Source organism: Macaca nemestrina, chromosome 1 (assembly GCF_043159975.1).
Source record: "Macaca nemestrina isolate mMacNem1 chromosome 1, mMacNem.hap1, whole genome shotgun sequence".
Taxonomy (NCBI): domain Eukaryota; kingdom Metazoa; phylum Chordata; class Mammalia; order Primates; family Cercopithecidae; genus Macaca; species Macaca nemestrina.
In genome coordinates, this window is record NC_092125.1 from 225,404,238 (window position 1) to 225,424,374 (window position 20,137).

General features: G+C 40.6%; 1 protein-coding gene across 5 annotated transcripts in view; it reads left to right on the forward strand.

Annotated features, from left to right (window-relative positions):
• LOC105479209 (arginine-glutamic acid dipeptide repeats) overlaps positions 1-20,137 on the forward strand; it is a 466,387-nt gene that overhangs the window by 114,378 nt on the left and 331,872 nt on the right. Inside the window, exon 1 of one of the 5 annotated variants that reach the window (XM_071066813.1) lies at positions 847-1,232. The exons of the other annotated variants lie outside the window; for them this stretch is intronic. The gene's annotated coding sequence lies outside the window, so the exon portion shown is untranslated. Of the gene's footprint in view, positions 1-846; positions 1,233-20,137 lie in introns of those variants that run through there. 5 annotated transcript variants of the gene reach the window in all.

The window sequence follows — 20,137 nt, forward strand, 5'->3', positions numbered from 1 at the left end:
ATACATGATTTAAATGTACTTTAATTTTAATAAAATTTAGCAAGTTGATATATATATATATATATATATATATATATCCAGACTTAATTGGGGGTGGGTAAGAAATTAGTTTGAAATTAACAGTTGGTAATCTGTTAAGATGCACAGAAAAACTGAATTAATGAGGGAGTCTGGAATCTGGTAGCTGGTAGGTTATATGTTTATTTAAAGCCACATGGTAAGGAATGTGCATTTATTTTGCTTCCTTATTAGATGAATTTCAATCATGCACAATTTAAGTATGTCTTGTCTAACAGATGGATCTTTATTTACTTGTGGAAAAGGGATTGGTGAGATTTTTAAACAAATGACTTACAGAGAATTCTTAATGTGTAAGGAAAACTGGGGTCAAAAGTGTTGTTTGACACCAAACAATGCTGCTTTCTCTCGGTGCATCTTTGAAACAAATGTTTAGCTTGTCTGTGATTGTTGGTTGTTTCATCCGCATTTGTTAGACGTCAGAGGTGGTTGGCATTAATATTCCTGGCAGAAGCAGAGGCAGCTCTAGGATGTGTGAAATGCTGATCACTCACAGGGATGCGCTGCCTCTTTAATGTCTTGCTTGCAGATGCATTTTCTAGCTGACCACGCTATTAAGAGCTGCCATCAATCACGCAGGCTTCCAGTTCCGGCTGTCGGAGGGGAGGGAGGACTGGATGGGGGGGGTGGAGGCCGGCCAAGCAACGAAGGAGATAAAATTGCAGCTGGCATTGTGTGTGTGTGTGTGTGCGCGTGCGCGCGCGCGGCGGCGGCCGGCAGGGGCGCGCATCGAGCGGGCTGGCCTCCAGCCCGGGTTTTGCCGGCCGCCGCCGTCACGGGGAGGCTGCTCTTTCTCTCCCAGCGTCTGGGTCACCGGCATGTGGCAGTGGTGGCCCGGCCTCCCGGGCTGAAGGAGCGTGAGCCGAGTGCCACGGCCGTGGGCAGCAGGCGCGGGCCGGAGCGGCCGCATCCCTAGCGGGCGGGGCCCCGCGCGGCCACCGCCTCCTGGAGCTGCGGGGACTTGCGCTGGTGCGGTGCTGCCCTGCGGCCGCTTAGGCTTCCTTTTGTTTTAGCAAGTGCACTTCTCTCCCCGAGTCCCCACCTGCCCGCCCACGCCGCCTCTTTCCACGGGTCCGGAGTTGACGGGGCCCTGCGCTGGAGGAGGAGGAGGACCAGGCCCTGCGGTCTCAGATCCTTCCACAGGCGGGCCGCAGGCAAGTGGCCGGCGGCCTCGTGCTTCGAGGGGGACGCGAGTCTCGGGCCGGGCCAGAAAGTTGGACAAGTGCGGGTGGGGGGTGGGGGGCTTTCGGGGTGGGTGCACGGAGTGTTCCAGCCGACCCTAGAAAGATGGAACTTGGGTGTTCCCAAGAATGATGATGGCTTTCCAGGAACGGGGAGTCAGTATTTGCCGTGTCCTATTGCATTTCTGTTGGGCTCACTAGTTTTTCAGTAGCCCTAAACTCTGGAAATCTCAGTTAAATCGAACAGAAAACATTTTTTTGGGGGGGAGGAGGTGTAGAGAAAACACTATTTAAAAATACAAAAAAATATTTCTCTTCTGAAAGGAAAGTGCTTTTGAAGTTGAGCGGAGTATAATGCAGAAGTCGCTGTTTAATCAGAAACTTCACATTGCATTACTGTGGAATAAATTGAAGTTTAAAAATAAAATAAATCTGATGGATTTGATTTGAGGCTACTTAGTGACAAATGAAATTTTCTTCTTGGACCAAACTACTGTTATTTTGCCAGAGTAGCTAAAATGCGGAGGTAGTCTTGAAGATTGTTTTATGTTTAAATTGTTAAGAGAATTTTTTAGTGTGAGGTGCTGTCTTCCTTGTTTCTCCTCTCTTGTTTACTCAACTCTTGTTTTCTGAAACTGTAGGGAGACCTGCTTGACCACTTTTTGTTTGCTTAGAAAGAAACTCCTGTAATAGGTTACTTTTTTTACTTGCAGCGTTTAAGCTTCCCTGGCGCACATGTGCCCCGCGCTCTGTGGGCATTGTTTGGCTGGAGGCCTTTTAGCCACACGGAAAATCTAGAAAATGGTCTGTAAATGAACACGGGTGTCTACAGAGAAATTCCGTTTTCCCTTTGAAATTGTGTGTCTCTGTGTTTTAAGATTGAGACACTGAGTAAAAGTTGAGAACAGATTTAATGAAGTCCTCACTTTGCCAAAATTACTGTTTTGAGTTCTGGTTTTTTTTTTTTTTTTCTCTCTTTCTGGAAACTCCAAATTTAAAGTAGACATTATTTGAAACCTTACAGATGGGAACAATATCCCATGTAAGCACATTGATCTGTGGGCAATTATTTCCAGAAGCACAACTAACTCTACATTTTTATGCATGTGTTAGATTTAGGCTCTAAGAGGCAGTTGCCTTTCTGAATATTTACATTGCCTAGTAAATTACACAAGGCAGATTTTTAGATGCTTAACAGCAACTTCACAGTGTGGGGCCAGCAGATTTGAGCTTGTATTTTTTTTTCTAACTCTGTAATTTAGTAGTGTTTAAACTATTTTATAAAGATCCCTGGCCCCAGTGAAAGATGGTTTTTCAGTCCAGAGCACTTGAGCGCTCATTGTACTCCGGCAGGCGCTGGCGCTTGGCAGGCTGCACTTGAAATGTTATTTGATCTGGTTGCATGATAGAATTGACTGAGATTACACTTTTTCCCTCCCCGTGGCTGATGAAAGCAATGCATCAGCGAGAAGTGTTCAATAACATATTTAAAGACTTAACCCACATTTATTCACTCTAAGGTTTCCAGAAAAAGGCCGTTTAGATTTTTGTCTTATTTTGTGGTTTTTGCATTTATGAATTGAGGCAAGAGCTGACGTAATGTAGCTGTACCACTTCCTTTGTGTGTGTGTTTTTATAGCGTATAGGATATGTTCCAATCTACATGATTGTGATTATTTCTGAAATGCCTGAAAGAGGGAGGGAGGGTGTGTGTGTGTTTGTGTGTGTGTGTATTCCCCTCAGCCCCATTCCGGTACCTTCAGCTATATGGCAATTTATTTTTTACATTGTAGGTTAGGGAGGGAAGACTGTGATGGTAAACCCCATCAACTTGTCAGTAAGGTTCAGTGAATTGCCTGTGTGTGATGCAGACTAGCTTTTCATTTTAATTAGTGCAACTGTACAGCTGTTAGGTCAGAATGCATTGGCTGCTCCTACAGGGTAGTTTTATCTTACACTGGAGGTTTTATGGACTTGACTGGCTGTGTTTCTTAATCCCTTTCCCATGCCACCGTGCTTGCTTTTAAGCAAGTGATAGAATAAGACAAGCTTTTGTTATTTAATAGTTTACTTGTGAGAGATTTATTTTTGGTTTTGAGGAAATTGGTAAACCATGTAGCTTATTAGTAGGTATTATATTTACCATGCTTTTCCAAGGCCAAAGGGTTTTGCTTGCTATTGTGTAGTCTGAGAAGCCGATAGAGCCATCCATTTTATAATTACATAGGAAGCCAGTATTTTGTGTAAAAATCAACAATAAAAAATGGGTTCTTTGTTTACTAGTCTAGGATTAGTTTGTAAAACTCAAACAGAAATAAATGTTAGCATCATTGGAGATAAGGTGGCTAGAATGTTCCCCCCTCGTGTCTTACCTCTTGTTAACATTGTACAAAAGGACCTGAGCAACCCATTGACCAACAGCAGTTTGGCCATGGGCTGGGTGGTAAATGGAAGCTTTTAGAAATGTCTGCTCCGGGGCATGTGCGACAAACTATATTTTATAGTGTTATTGGTTTCAAGTTATTAGAAAGTATTTATGAGTAGATTCGAGTGTTTGAATATAGGCATGTAACAAAAGTCAGGCTTTTCAGGCTGTAACATAGATTGTAATGTGACTGACATAGGTTCTTAATGGTCTGGTCTCTTTATTGTCTGCTTTCCTATTGAGTAGATACTACTGTCCAGAGCTGTTATTATCTACTACATTTATTTTTATTTTTATTTTTTTTGAGATGGAGTCTTACTCTGTCACCCACGCTGGAGTGCAACCTCTGGCTATACTGCAACCTCCGTCTCCCGGGTTCAAGTGATTCTCCAGCCTCAGCTTCCTGAGTAGCTTGGGACTACAGGCATGTGCCACCCACCATGCCTGGCTAATTTTTGTATTTTTAGTAGAGATGGGGTTTCACTATGTTGGCGAGGTTGGTCTCAAACTCCTGACCTTATGATCCACCCGCCTCAGCCTCCCAAAGTGCTGGGATTACAGGCATGAGCCGCCGCGCCCAGCTTATCCACTGCATTTTTAAAAAGGAGCAAAAGTCATAGAAACAAACTTGATTGAAATCTGATTATAGGCCGGGCGCGGTGGCTCAAGCCTGTAATCCCAGCACTTTGGGAGGCCGAGGCGGGTGGATCACGAGGTCAGGAGATCGAGACCATCCTGGCTAACATGGTGAAACCCTGTCTCTACTAAAAATACAAAAAACTAGCCGGGCGCGGTGGCGGGCGCCTGTAGTCCCAGCTACTGGGAGGCTGAGGCGGGAGAATGGCGTGAACCCGGGAGGCGGAGCTTGCAGTGAGCCGAGATCGCGCCACTGCACTCCAGCCTGGGTGACAGAGCGAGACTCCGTCTCAAAAAAAAAAAAAAAAAAAAAAAAAAAAAAAAAAAAAGAAATCTGATTATAACTAAACCTGATATTATACATGTGGTACCTTTGTCAGAGGCCCAGTTTGCTCATAGAAGATGGGGGCTGAGGGTTGTTGGGGGAGTGGCATCTCGTGGGGGTGGCTGGGTAGAAAGAGAGCTTGTCTTAGACTAAGATTTTTTTAATTCATTGGAGAAATTGGTCCATCTTCACACAACCTAGAATGAAGCAGTAGAGTGCAGTATTTTCTAGAAAATGTGATAATTTAATTGTAACTTATGTAGAAAATGTTTTCTCTAATTAAAAGAAATTAAAACATTTAGATTGGCAGCAGACTGCTGAATCCAAGGAAGAATGGAGGGAATAGGTATCCTATATCCAATTCAAACAGGTTATGTCACAAATTCATTTGTAAATCTTTTTTCGGGTTATGTTATCCAATTCCACATATTAATGATGATTGGGGTCTTAGACTTGCCCTCTGAAATCTAATTAATCCATGAAATAGTTCACATACTTAAATATTTATAATAAAACACAATAATGTCGATGTTTAGTCAATAGGAAAATTAGCATACTTTTACTCAGTTTTTAAAGTTATCATTGAACTCTGGTGTGATTCATTAATTTATTCAGTACAGCGTAGTGGTAAATAGGCTGTCTGAATGTGAGTTCTATTCTTAGTTCTACCACTTACTCACTGTGACACCTGGGTTAAGTTATTTAGCCTCTGTGACTGTTTTTCTCATACCAGAAAATAATGAGTCTACTTACAGGATTTACGAAATGCTTAGGACCATGCTTAGCATTGGAAAACAGTGAATAGTTAATATGATGAGCGCTAATTATGTACTAGGTACTATTTTAGTTGCTGAAGATACAAAAAAGATGAAGTCTCTGTTCTCATAGCATTTATTTTCCAGTGGAGGAGGACAAAGCAAATAAAAATGAGCATGATGATTTGTGAAACTGACATTGCTGAGCAGGTCAGTGAGCCATGATTGCACCACTGCTCTCCAGCCAGAGTGACAGAGTAAGACCCTGTCTCATTGAAAAACAAAAAAGTAGAAAACATTTAATTTTAGAGTGTTAATCAGAAACTCCTTGTTAAGATAATAAGAATATAATAGGTAAGTATGGGAGATCATTATAAAAGTAAAGTGTTGGGACCAGGTGCGGTGGCTCAAAATCACAGCATTTTGAGAGGCCATATTGGGAAGATCTCTATCTCTGGAGTCCAGAAGTTCAAGACTAGCCTTGGCAACATAGCGAGACCCTGTCTCTATTTAAAAAAATAAAAATAGAAAAAGTAAAGTGTTTATGCCATTAATGATTCGAAATAATCACTTGTTCTAAAGCTGACCAATTAGATCTGTTTCTCATATCTTCTTTTCCACAAGATGAATGAGCTTTTGTAGTTGTAATTTTAAGAAAGGGTTCATTTATATGTGACTGGTGGGCTTCAAAGGAGCAAAAGAATGTAAATATACTGTGCATTTGAAAAATTGCTTAAGTCAAAAGCCTCTAGATGGTGTGTGCTGCTGTGTTCACAGCTGTATTTACCAGTAGCTTACCACATTATCTACCAATGATGTTAAAATAGCTGGGTAGAAACAGTGGTATATTCAGGTTTCTGCTGGTTTTGAACCTCAGCAGCAGTAATGACTTGACTTGTGTGCCTTTTAATAAAATGACAGTGAAAGTACCTCCTTTTGCATGTTCCTCAGGATTTCTTAGTTGGGGCAGTTTATGTTTTGCACAAACAACCTGAGTTTTACATACAGAAGCAGATAATCAAGTTATTTTTATGTGGTGGTCTCTCAGGAATGAGACTGGAGAAATTCTGCTGATCTATATCACTCAAAGATGTTTTTGTTGTTTTATTCACCAGCTTTATCATTTTAAACATTTAAAAAATGTTAAATATAGGCTGTTGCTCTGCCTAAAGAGTACCATTCTTTATTCCTTTACTTTCTTAATAAACTTGCTTTCACTTAAAATGTTAAATATATGTAATTGATAACTTATACATATATAGTATTATAAGATGAGTCTTATGTGACGACATTCTTTGGCATTACCAACAAAAAAAGACAGGCCCTTCAATACCCAGATCTACTCCCTAATATGAACTTTTTTTTTTTCTATTCCAAAGATTTAATACAATTTCTTCTTTTGGAAGGACTCAGAATTTTAAATCTTATTATTTTTGGCCACAGATACTACTGTTCATTTGCTTAGTAAAGTGAATGATTTGCATAAGTTACATGTAAAACATAAAAAAATAGTTCAGAACATTATCCAGGAACTTTAAAAAGTTGTGTGTGGGGGTGTGGTTGGGGGAAGAAAGATACATGTGTATTTATTTATTAATTGATTAAATTATACAGAAAAACCTGTATCTACATTGAACATTTGAACATTTTTTTCTTTTGTTTTTTGCTATTTATTTCTTACTGTTACCTTCTTTTTTGAGTGGAAGGAAAGTGATGCAGACAAGTTTTCATTTTATGTGTATGTTTTTTGGCCACTTATCTAGCCAACGTCCTTTCTTTCAGAGCCTGTGCTCTACAGATCATAATTCTCACATAATTCTTAAAGTAAATGTTCAGTAATGAAATATGCACCTTTCTCGATATGTTAGATGTTTGTGGAAAGGACTGTAACGGTATTTACTCTTAAGTGTGTTGAGTGCAAGAGCAATTTGAGTTTAGTTAGATCTTACTATTTTTTTCAGTAGTACATCCATTACATTTTATTTGCAATTTTTTTCTTTTTGATAATTTCAACTGCTTTTATTTTATTTTTTATTTTTGAGACGGAGTCTTGCTCTGTTTCTCAGGCTGGAGTGCAGTGGCGCAATCTCAGCCCATTATAACTTCTGCCTCCTGGGTTCAAGCTATTCTCCTGCCTCAGCTTCCTGAGTAGCTGGAACTACAGGCACCCGCCACCACGCCCTGCTAATTTTTGCATTTTTAGTAGAGATGGGGTTTCACCATGTTGGCCAGTCTGGTCTCGAACTCCTGACCTCAGGTGATCCACTCGCCTCAGCCTCTCAAAGTGCTGGGATTATTGACATGAGCCACTGTGCCTGGCCTTCAGCTGTTATTTTTAGATTCAAGTGGTACATGTGTAGGTTTGTTGCATGAGTATATACTGTGGTGCTGAGGTTTGGGATATGAATGATCCCATTAGCCAGGTAGTGAGTGAACAGAGTACCTAACAGTTTTTCAACCCTTCTCCCGCCTTCCCTCTCTAGCAGTCCACAGTGTCTGTTGTTGCCATCTTTATGTCCATGAGTACCCATTGTTTAACTCCCACTTATAAGTGAGAACATGTGGTATTTGGGTTTCTATTTCTGCGTTAATTTGCTTAGGATAATGGCCTCCAGCTACATCTATGTTGCTGGAAAGGATATGGTTTCATTCTCTTTAAAGGTAGTATAGTATTCCATGGTGTATATATGTACCACATTTTCTATTTGTTTGTTTATTTATTTATTTTTATTTTTATTTTTTGAGACGGAGTTTCACTCTGTCGCCCAGGCTGGAGTGCAGTGGCTGGATCTCAGCTCACTGCAAGCTCCGCCTCCCGGGTTTACACCATTCTCCTGCCTCAGCCTTCCGAGTAGCTGGGACTACAGGGGCCCACCCCTGCACCTGGCTAGTTTTTTTTTTTTTTTTTTTGTATTTTTTAGTAGAGACAGGATTTCACCGTGTTAGCCAGGCTGGTCTCGATCTCCTGACCTTGTGATCCGCCCGTCTCGGCCTCCCAAAGTGCTGGATTACAGGCTTGAGCCACCACGCCCGGCCTGTTTATTCATTTTTTGAGACAGAGTTTCACTGTTGCCCAGGCTGGAATGCAGTGGCGTGATCTCGGCTCACTGCAATCTCTGCCTCCTGGGTTCAAGCGATTCTCCTGCCTCAGCTTCCCAAATATCTGGGACTACAGGTACCCGCCACCACGCCCAGCTAATTTTTTTTGTATTTTTAGTAGAGATGGGGTTTCACCATGTTGACTAGGCTGGTCTCGAACTCCTGACCCTCAGGTGATCCACTCACCTCGGCCTCCCAAAGTGCTGGGATTATAGGCATGAGCCACCGCTCCCGGCCTTGTTTGTTTATTTATTGGAGAGTCTCACTCTGTTGCCTAGGCTGGAATTCAGTGGCACAATCTCAGCTCATTGCAACCTCCACCTCGCAGGTGCAAGTGATTCTCTTGCCTCAGCCTCCTGAGTAGCTGGGACTACAGATGTGTGCCACCACACCTGGCTAATTTTTGTATTTTTAGTAGAGACAGGGTTTTACCATGTTGCCCTGGCTAGTCTCCAACTCCTGAGCTCAGGTGATCTGCTCACCTCTGCCTCCCATAGTGCTGGAATGAGGCATGAGCTACTGCACCCAGCCTGTACCACATTTTCTTTATCAGTCCATCATTGCTGGGTTCCTAGGTTGATTCCATGTCTTTGGTATTGTGAATAGTGCTGCAGTGAACATATGAGTGCATCTGTATTTTTGGTAGAACAATTTAATTTCTTTTGCATGTATACCCGGTAATGGGATTGCTGGTTTGCATGGCAGTTCTGAGTTCTTTGAGAAATCTCCAAACTGCTTTCCACAGTGGCTGAACAAATTTACATTCCCACCAACAATGTATAACTGTTCCCTTTTATCCCCAGCCTCACCAGTGTCTGCTGTTTTTTGACTTTTTAATAATAGCCGTTCTGACTGGTGTGAGATGATACTTCATTTTGGTTTTGATTTGCATCTCTCTCATGAGTAATGATGTAAACATTTTATCATATTTGTTGGCCACTTGTATGTCTTCTTTTGAGGAATGTCTGTTAATGCCTTTTGCTTACTTTGTAATGGGGTTCTTTTTTGCTTGTTGTATTGTTTAAGTTCCTTATAGATTCTGGTGCATTAGACGTTTGTCAAATGCATGATATGTAAACATTTTCTACTATTTTGTAGGTTGTCTGTTTACTTTGTTGACAGTTTTGTTTTTTTGAGATGGTGTCTCACCCTGTTACCCAGACTGGAGTGCAGTGGCGTGATCTCAGCTCACTGCAACCTCTGCCTCCAAGGTTCAAGCAGTTCTCTGCCTCAGCCTCCCAAATAGCTGGGATTACAGGCACCCACCTCCATGCCTGGCTAATTTTTTTTTTTTTTTTTTTTTAAAGTAGAGATGGAGCTTCACCATGTTGCTCAGGCAGATCTCAAACTCCTGACCTCAGGTGATCCGCCCCCCTGGGCCTCCCAAAATGCTGGGATTGCAGGCCTGAGCTACCATGCCCCGCCTTTGTTGATAGTTTCTTTTGCTGTACAGAAGCTCTTTAGTTTAATTAGGTCCTAGTTGTCAATTTTTGTTTTTGTTGCAGTTGCTTTTGAGGACTTAGTCATAAATTATTTCCCAAAGCCAAGGGTCAGAATGATGTTTTTTAGGTTTTCTTTTGGGATTTTTACAGTTTATGGTCTTACATTTAAATCTTTAATCCACCTTGAGTTAATGTTTATATATGGGAAAAGGTAGGGATCCAGTTTCATTCTTCTGCATATGGCTAGCCAGCTATCCCAGCATCATTTATTGAGTAGGCAGTCCTTTACCCATTGCTTGTTTTCGTCAGCATTGTGAAAGATCAGATGGCTGTAGTTGTATGACTTTATTTTTGGGTTCTGTGTTCTGTTTCACTGGTCTATGTGTCTGTTTTTGTACCCCTACCATCCTGTTTTGGTTACTGTAGCCTTATAGTATAGTTTGAAGTTGGGTAATGTGATGCCGCCAGTTCCCCCCCTCCCCCCCCCCTTAGGATTTCTTTGGCTCTTCGGGCAGTTTTTTTGGTTCCATATGAATTTTGGAATTACTTTGTTTAGTTCTGTGAAAAATGGCATTAGTAGTTTGATAGGAATAGCGTTAAATCTGTGGATTGCTTAGGAAAGTGTAGTCATTTTAATGATTTTTTCATTTTAATGATTCTTCCAATCTATGAGCATCAAATGTTTTTCCATTTGTGTCATCTGTCATTTTTTTTCTCTTTTTTTCTTTTTCTTTTTCTTTTTTTTTTGTTTGAGATAGAGTCTTGCTCTGTCACCTAGGTGTGAGTGCAGAGGCGTGATCTTGGCTCATTTCAACCTCTGCCTCCCAGGTTCAAATGATTCTCCTGCCTCAGTCTCCAGAGGAGCTAGAACTACAGGTATGGGCACCACGACTGGCTAATTTTTGTATTTTTAGTAGAGATGGGGTTTCACCATATTGATCAGGCTGGTCTTGAACTCCTGACCTTGTGATCTCCCTGCCTCGACCTCCCAAAGTGCTTGGATTACAGGCGTGAGCCACCCCGCCCAGCCCATCTATCATTTCTTCTAGCAGTGTGTTCTAGTTCTCTTTGCAGAGATCTTTCACCTCCTTGGTTAGATGTATTCCTAGTTATTTTATTTCTTTATGGCTATTAGAAATAGGATTGCATTCTTGATTGGCTCTCAGCTTGAACATTATTGGTGTATAGACATGCTGTGAGTTTTGTACATTGATTTTGTATCCTGAAACTTTACTGAAGTTGTTTATTGTACCAGGAGCCTTTTGATGATGTCTTTAGGGTTTTCTAGGTATAGAATCATATTGTCAGCAAAGGGCAATAGCTTGACTTCTTCTTTTCCTGTTTGGATACCTTTTATTTCTTTGTGTTGCCTGATTGCTCTGGCTAGCACTTCCTGGCTCTTTGAATGGAAAAGGAGAACTAAAAGTGCTGGAAAATATAAGGATTAAAGCAATCTGGCCTTTTTATTGGGCAGGGGGCAAGAAAACTGGTGTTCTTCAGTTTTGCTAACAGGCCTAACATTTAAGCATTTAGATAAGTAGCATTTTATTGTATATGATAGATTAAAACATTAGAACATTTTAAAACATTAAATCAGTAGACTATTTTTTAGAATGGTTTTGGGTTTACAGATAAATTGAGTAGAAAGTACAGAGTTCCCGTATCTCCCCAATTCCCAGTTTCCCCTATTAATGTCTTGATTTAGTTTGGTACATTGTTACTGTTGATGAGCCAATATTGATACATTATTTATAACTACAGTCTGTAGTGTATGTTAAGGTTCACTCTTGGTGTTATACATTCCATGGGTTTTGAAATGTTTGATGACATGCATCTACCATTACAGTCTCATATAGAAGAGTCTTTACTGCTCTAAACATGCCCTGTGTTCTCCCTATATATCCCTCCCTCTCTGCCCCCAAGCCCCTGGCCACTGCTGATCTTTTTTAATATCTCCATAGGTTTACTTTTCCAGATGTCATATAGTCGGCCTCCTACAGTATGTAGTCTTTTCAGATTGGTTTACTTCTCTTAAGGTTTCTCCATGTCTCTGTGAGCATGATAGCTCCCTACTTTTTATCACTGATAATATTCCATCATGTAGATGTGTTGAAGTTTATTTATCCACTTACCTACTGAAGGACATCTGGATTGCTTCCAGGTTTTGGCACTGATGAATAAAGCTGCTTTAAACATCTGTGTGCAGTTTTTTGTGGTGAGATGAGTTTTCAGCTCCTTTGAGTAAATATGAAGGTGTGTGATTTCTGTGTTGCATGGTAAGAGCATGTTTAGCTTTGTAAGAAACTGCCATGCTGTCTTCCGAGGTGTCTATCATTTTGCATTCCCACAAGCAATGAATGAGAGTTTCTGTTGCTCCACATACTTGCTACCATTTGGTGGTGTCAGTGTAGTGGATTTTAGCCCTTCTTAGTTATTAATTTTTTTTTTCATGTAACTGCTCATTTTTGATGCCAGCTGTATTATAGTTTTTATTTCTCTACTATTTGTCATGGAGCAGGAGAAACGAGGACCATAAATCTTATGTATTACATGTGCCTCGTTCTCTGTCTTGTAAGGAGAAAGCATAAAGTTTAGATTTAAAAAGGAATAATACAATCTAATTAGATTTTTAAATGGGCATAATTCTGGTACAATGATAGGTTAGGGTTCATGTAAAATATGCTACAGTAAGCCCTTTGTATTCTTGGCTTCTGTGTCATTTAGTCAACTATGGGGCAAAAATGTTCAGAAAAAACACAAATTAAAAAATATAGCATTTATATTGTATTAGGTATTATACGTAATCTAGAGATTATTTTTAAAGTATACTGGGCCGAGTACGGTGGCTCACGCATGTAATCCCATGCGTGATCTCCCACTTTGGGAGGCCAAGGCAGACAGATCACTGAGGTCAGGAGTTAGAGACCAGCACCAATATGGTGAAACCTTGTCTCTACTAAAAATACAAAAATATTAGCCAGGTGTGGTGGCGGGCGCCTCTAGTCCCAGCTACGTGGCAGTCTGGGGCAGGAGAATCGCTTGAACTGGGAGGCAGTAGTTGCAGTGAGCCGAGATCACACCACTCCACTCCAGCGTGGGTGACAGAGTGAGACTCCATCTCAAACAAACAAAACAAACAAAAAAAGAAAAAAGTATATGGGAGAATGTGAGTAGGTTATATGCAGATACTGTACCATTTTATATAAGGGACTTGAGTGTCTGGCTATTGATATCTGTGGAGATTCTGGAACCAATTCCCCTTGGATACCAAGGGATGACCGTAGTATTAATTTGTTAGTGGTTCCATATAAGTGTTATTTCTTCTCAGTTTCCCTGTGTTCTTCATTTTCCAAAACATTTCATTTTGTAAAACAAAGGTATACGTTTCAATTTTTAGAAATAAACCCATTCTGCTAAGGTCTTTATTTGCTAGATCTATGTAGAGTTAAATGTTTGTATTACTTTCTTTGTTTATTGAGGACCATTTATTTTAATGATCAAGGAACTCAGAAATGCAAAAGATTTGATCCTGTCCTTGGAGTTTGTAGTATATCCAGTAATAATCGCAGCAGTGCATATTCAAGGGCTTACTATGCAATGGGTACTGTGCACTTTTTAGAGGAGGTTAGAACTGCTTCCAGGGTAAGCTAAGTTAGAGCGTTTGACTCTGCATTTATCCAGTACTAGCTACTTGTTGGAATTTAACATCAACCTAATTGTGGCATATAAGTACCCAGTGCCTTGGTTGTTAAGATGGTTTGGATAGGCTCTCCTGATGGTTCGTTAATTCTTGATACAGGTCCTTAACTTTATTTTTATCATGGACTTCTTTTAGTATTGGTGTAATATATGATCTTTCTCCCACAACATAATTTGTGACTGTTAGAGTACATAAATTGCAGTTGGTTTATGTAACCCTTGAAGCCTATCCATGAACCCCCTCATTAAGAACTCCTCATTATGGTGAGCCCTAAAAAGGAAGGCTTTGCATTTCTTATTTTTGGCAGGTTTGCTTTACTTGTATTGATTTGAGGCCATTGACTTGTATGAACACTTGTGGAACAGTGTTTGTGTGTACTGAATTGTTTATAAAGGGGTTCTCAAGGCTGCTGTTCACCGTGTTAAACTGCTTTCTTTATGAGAACATAGAGGATAAACTTTTCTTAGCTCTTGGTACCAGAAGAAAACAGACCTTTGGTTTGTTTTCTAACTTACAGATTTAGAATCCTGTAACTCATCAAGTTTCCTTTGAGCCATTTGCTTATAAAATTTTGGCTGGCCGGGCATGTTGGCTCATGCCTGTAATCCCAGCACTTTGGGAGGCGGAGCCGGGTGGATCACGTCAAGAGATCGAGACCATCCTGGCCAACATGGTAAAGTCTCATCTCTACTAAAAATACAGAGATTAACTGGGCATGGTGGTGTACGCTTGTAGTCCCAGCTACTCAGGAGGCTGAGGCAGGAGAACCCCTTGAACCTGGGAGGCAGAGGTTGCAGTGAGCTGAGATCGCACCACTGCATTCCAGCCTGGCTACAGAGCGAGACTCTGTCTCAAAAAAAAAATAAATAAAGTAAAATAAAATAAAATTTTGGCCACATCTAACAAAAGGTACAAAATGAACATGAATACATACTTTCATGTAGCAGCTCATTCATGGTTTCATGTTTTCGATTCTCCTTCTCTTCCACTTTTTCCTTTGTTCCAAGGAAAAGCGAAGCAATATTGTGTAAGTAAAAGTAAAGGCTTTGTAGCCTGTGTGACCCGTGAGACTAGGTGTTAACCTAAGGACTATGCTCAAAGGTAAATACTTAATACTTCTTAGCTTTTGTTCTCCACCAAATACCCTCATCTGTTTTTAAATTTTATTTTACATTGTCTAAATCTCAGTAAGCTACCTTCAATCCCCTTTAAAGCCAGCCTTTAAAACTGCCTTTCTCTCTCGATACAAAGGTTTAATTTCTGCCTAGAGACAATCAGTAAAGAAATTGTGTAGGCGAGTGCCGTGGACTGAATTGCATTGCCTCAAAATTCCTATGTTCAAGTCCTAGCTTCCCTTTCCCCAAGTGCTGTCGTATTTGGAGGTGGAGCCTTTGGGAGGTAGGTAGGTTTACATGGGATCCTGAGGGTGGGAGTCTTCATGATGGGATTAGTGTCTTTATAAGAAGAGGAAGACAGACCAGAGCTGACCAGTGCTCACTCTGACATGTAAGGACACGGCCCCAGAAGGTGGCCATTTGCAAGCTAGGAAGAGAGCCCTCACTTAGAAAGTGAATCTGCTGGCACCTTGATCTTGGACTTCGAGCCTCCAAAACTGCAAGTGATAAATTTTTGCTGTTTAAGCCACCCAGTTTGTGGTATTCTGTTATGGCGGACTAATACAGAGTATAAATTTTATACATGCAGAAGACTATCAGTACAGAGACTGAGTTTTTTGAGAATGAAATGAGGATTATACTTCCCTTGGCAGAAGACTTTACACCTACCGAACAGCCTTTACTGGCCTCTAGTTCCATCCTTACAACTACCTTATGAAGGAGGCAGAACAGATGTTAGCCTCTTGGGTTACACAAAATGAGATCCAAGTGTAGGGCAGTTCACTGAGTTTCCCACATTTACAGTTTCCATTTTGGAAGTGGCTAAGTCTGTTAGTAGTTTTTTGTTTTTTTTCTGTATCCATTGCTCCTTCCATGGGCATCTTGAGTTGTCAGTCTTGTAATCGCTTTGCTTGGAAGAATATAACCTTTATTTTTAGTCCCTGTGGTGATTTGATTTTCAAGGTGAAGAACTCTCACTTCTCACATTCTGGCATGGGAACTGAAACTTCAGTGGGGAAATTATTGAATTATCTTTCCTGTCTCAGGGAAAAAATATAAATTCCTTGCCTGCTGTTTAGATTTGAAGTATAAAATTCCTTTGACGTGTCATAACTCTAAGAAATGTGATATTACCTGAATTAGTACTTGTGATATTGTATCCTTTCCTTTTTATCCAGGTGTTGGTTTGTTACTCAGTCTTGCTGATGAATGTCTGTAATAGGATAGAGGAGTTATTTGTAGCTATCTACAACCGGAAATTTGCTGTTTATTTTAGTCAAAGTGATTCCAGTATGTCTTCATCAAAGGGATAAAGCAGGAATGTCAGAAACTATAAACTTTATTCAACTAAAGAAGAAAAACAACCGAACCAAAGGCCAAAAACTGCATCCTCAATTCTGCCCTTCATTCTGAAAGAATTCTGAGTCTCCACAAAGTTTATATTCATAAGCTGTCAGAACATACTTAATTTGCTCCATTTTCCATTGAAATTTCAACAAAGAAACTAAAAAAAAAAAAAAAAAAAAAACAATTTTTTTACTTGATAAAACTATTTCTTTAGATTAAAAGCTTGGAATAGATTTTAAAAAAAGCTTTATTGAGAGAAAATTCCTATACGAGATAACTCACTCATTTAAAAAGTATACAAATCAATGGCTTCCAGTATATAGCTGCTCCTTGACTTAAGATGGAGTTGTGTCTCAGTAAACCCATCCTAAGTTGAAAATACATGTCGAAAATGAATTGAATTCACCTAACCTACCAACCTCCATAACTTAGCCTAGCCTACCTTACGCATGCTCAGAACACTTGCATTAGCCTACAGTTGGGCAAAATCTTCTAACATAAATCCTGTTATGTAAGAAAGTGTTGGATATCTCATGGTTTATATGTATGTATGAATGTATGGATGGACGGACAAATGGACAGACAGATGGATGTTTTGTCCAGTGGCACGATCATAGCTCCCAAGCTTAAGTGATCCTCCCACCTTAGCTTCTGGAGTAGCTGGGAGGCTACAGGTGTGTGCCACTATGCCTGGCTAATTTTTTAATTTTAATTTTATTTATTTATTTTTTGAGATGGAGTCTGTGCAGTGGTGTAATCTCGGCTCACTGCAACCTCCACCTCTTGGGTTCAAGGGATTCTTCTGCCTCAGCCTCCCAAGTAGCTAGGATTACAGTAGCAGGTGCTGCACCCAGCTGATTTTTGTGATTTTAGTAGAGACGGGTTTCACCGTGTTACTCAGGCTGGTTTTCAACTCTTGAGTTCAGGTGATCCTCCTTTGCCTTCCAAAGTGTTGGGATTACAGACATGAGCCACCATGCCTGGCTTTAAATTTTTTGTAGAGATAAGGGTCTCATGTTCTCCAGGCTCCTCTCAAACTCGTTGGTTCAAGCAATCCTCCTGACTTGGCCTTCCAAAGTGTTGAGATTATAGGCGTTAGTCGCTGTGCCCTGCACTGAAAGTGAAAAATGGAATAGTTGTATGGGTTACCTAGAGTATGTTTTCCGCTGAATGCGTATTGCTTTTGGACTGTTGTTAATTTGAAAAAATCATGTTAGACCATCTTCAGTTGGGGACCATCTGTGTTCATAGAGTTGTGCAACCAGCACCGTATTGCTAGAAATAGATTTTTATATGGCAGTTCTTGGTGATTGAGTGCTGTTAGATAATCTTTTTGTGCAAATTTGTACTTCTGTGAATAAGAATATAACTAAACTAAATGTGTACTTCTGTGAATAAGAATATAAGATGTTTTACTATTGCAATATGTAATTAAAACCTTGCTTTTGTGTACTGTGGTCTGACGTAAGGGAGTTAACTTCAGCCTAAGGTTATTAAATCCTTCAATGACTGATGACTCCCTTCAAGTTATGTACAATGAAGCAATTATGAATATGGTGTGAAAATGGGATGCAGTCTCTTTCAACACATTATTTGGAGAAATTACAACTCTCCCCAAGTATTGTATATTCAAGTATGTTAGACACTGACCATTTTCAGCAGTTTGTTAAAGAAGTTTTTATTTATTGTAGAAAGTCAGAGTCAGCCTTTATGTCTCAGATTTGGTGAGTTTCTTAGTATCAATTCCCAATTGGTTAATAAACGTCGAATGGACCCTTAAGGCTCCTGGGCAAGTCCATTCACTTGTGCAGTTTCTTAGATGCCTGTTTCATACATTGCCCTTTCATACTTCCTCCTTGGCCTCATGCTGGGCTTCCTGCTTACATGAGAAAATCAGAACAGTCTTAAGAGCCCTTCTGCAGACTCCTACCACATCTTGCTACCTTCCAGGGCATCCTGTGCTTTCCCCACTGCTTGTATATAGACCAGCTGTTCAGGGAACTCTCTGAGGCGCCACCTGTGCCCCCTCACATAGTAATTTCCTGTCTCTCATAATGTTGATGTTTCATTCTCTGCTGGATCTTTCCCAGCAGCATACAAACATGCCGCTTTTCTCCAATCTTAAAACAGATACTCTGCCAGCTATTGCTGATTTCTCTGCGTCCTTTGCAGCAAAACTTCTCAGCAAGAGTTGTCTGTACCCAGATCTCCAGTTCTTCTTTCCTCTTAAATCCATCCGTTGTTGCTCCAGGGAAACTGCCCTTGTGATGGTCATTAAGACCTCTGCACTGACTGTTCCTTCTGCCTGGGATGTATTTCTCCAAATATCTGTAGCTCACTCTCCCGCTTTTGAGTCTCAGTGAGAGGCCTACCTTGACTCTCAGTCTTGGCTCCACTTTGTCCTTACTCTGCTGTTTTCCCCTAGAGTACTTGTCTTCATCACAAACTACATCTTTATTTTATTTATTTATTATTTATTTTTAAATTTCGAAATTTGTTTATAAATTTTGCTACTTGTTGCTCAGGCTGGAGTGCAGTGGCGTAATCTCAGTTCACCGCAACCTCCACCTCCTGGGTTCAAGTGATCCTCCTGCCTCAGCCTCCCGAGTAGCTGAGATTACAGGCGCCCGCCACTGCACCCAGCTAATTTTTTAATTTTTAGTGGAGATGGGGTTTCACCATATTGGCCAGGCTGGTCTTGAACTCCTGACCTCAGGCGATCCACCTGCCTTGGCCTCCCAAAGTGCTGGGATTACAGGCATGAGCCACCGTGCCTGGCTACATCTTTATTTTTATTGCTTATTGTCTTGTTTCTTCCACCAGAATGTAAAGTCCTGAATGACAGAGAATTTTGAGTCTTTGGTTTACTGCTCTATCTCCAGCACATAATAGGTGTCTGATAAATATTTGTTGAATTTCTACATAACTCCCTAGGATACATGGCTTTAAAAATTACCTAAATGCAGGCTGGGCACAGTGGCTTACACCTGTAATCCTAGCACTGTGGGAGGCTGAGGCGAGCGAATTGCTTGATCCCAGGAGTTCAAGACGAGCCTGCGCAACATGGCAAAACCCCGTCTCTATTAAAAATACAATAAATTAGCCAGGCATGGTGATGTGCATCTGTAGTCCCAGCTACTTGAGAGGCTGAGGTGGGAGGATTGCCTGAGCTTGCAAAGTCGAGGCTGCAGTGAGCCAAGATTGTGCCACTGCTCTCCAGCCTGGGTGATGGGTGTGAGACTCTGTTTAAAAAAAAAATTATGTAAATAAAGAGTTAAAATGTTATCTTTAGTCCAGACCTACTTAGCTGCCTTCCTTGTATCTCCACTCAGATGTCCAGTGAGCACCTAACACTTAACATGTCTAAATGGGACTCTGATGTTTTTCCCCAAACCATATCATTGTAGAGTTTTATTTTTAACTTCTTCAGCCAGCTGGGTTTTATGCACCAGCTTCTTTTCTTTGATTTATACATTGTACCACCTGAAAAACCAGAGGTAATTGGAGCAATCTTAGGTTATTTAAATTAGTCTCATTTGGCATGTCTAAAGCAGTCACATTTTTGGACATTGAAAACAATTCTAAACAGTAGAATAGCTGGGACTACAGGGGCATGCCACCACGCCTGGCTAATTTTTTTTGTTTTTTGTTTTTTTTTGTATTTTTAGTAGAGACAGGATTTCACCGTGTTAGCCAGGATGGTCTAGATCTCCTGACCTCATGATCTGCCCTCCTTGGCCTCCCAAAGTGCTGGGATTACAGGCGTGAGGCACGGCGCCCGGCCTTAATGGATAAATCTTTATTGTGGATTTCTTAGGATTATTTGTATTTTGTTGTTTTAATACTTGGAAATATGATTGTAGCTTTCAAAGTAAGGAAGTAGTGATAATTGTTATTGAAACTTTGATGACTTTAAAATATTTTACTTACCATGCACTTAGCAAATATAAAATGCTTCCTGGAAAGCCTTTCTGTGTGTAGTAGGTAAACTGTTGAATCAGGAAATGTGTAGTTTAAAAGCTCCTCTCTATAGA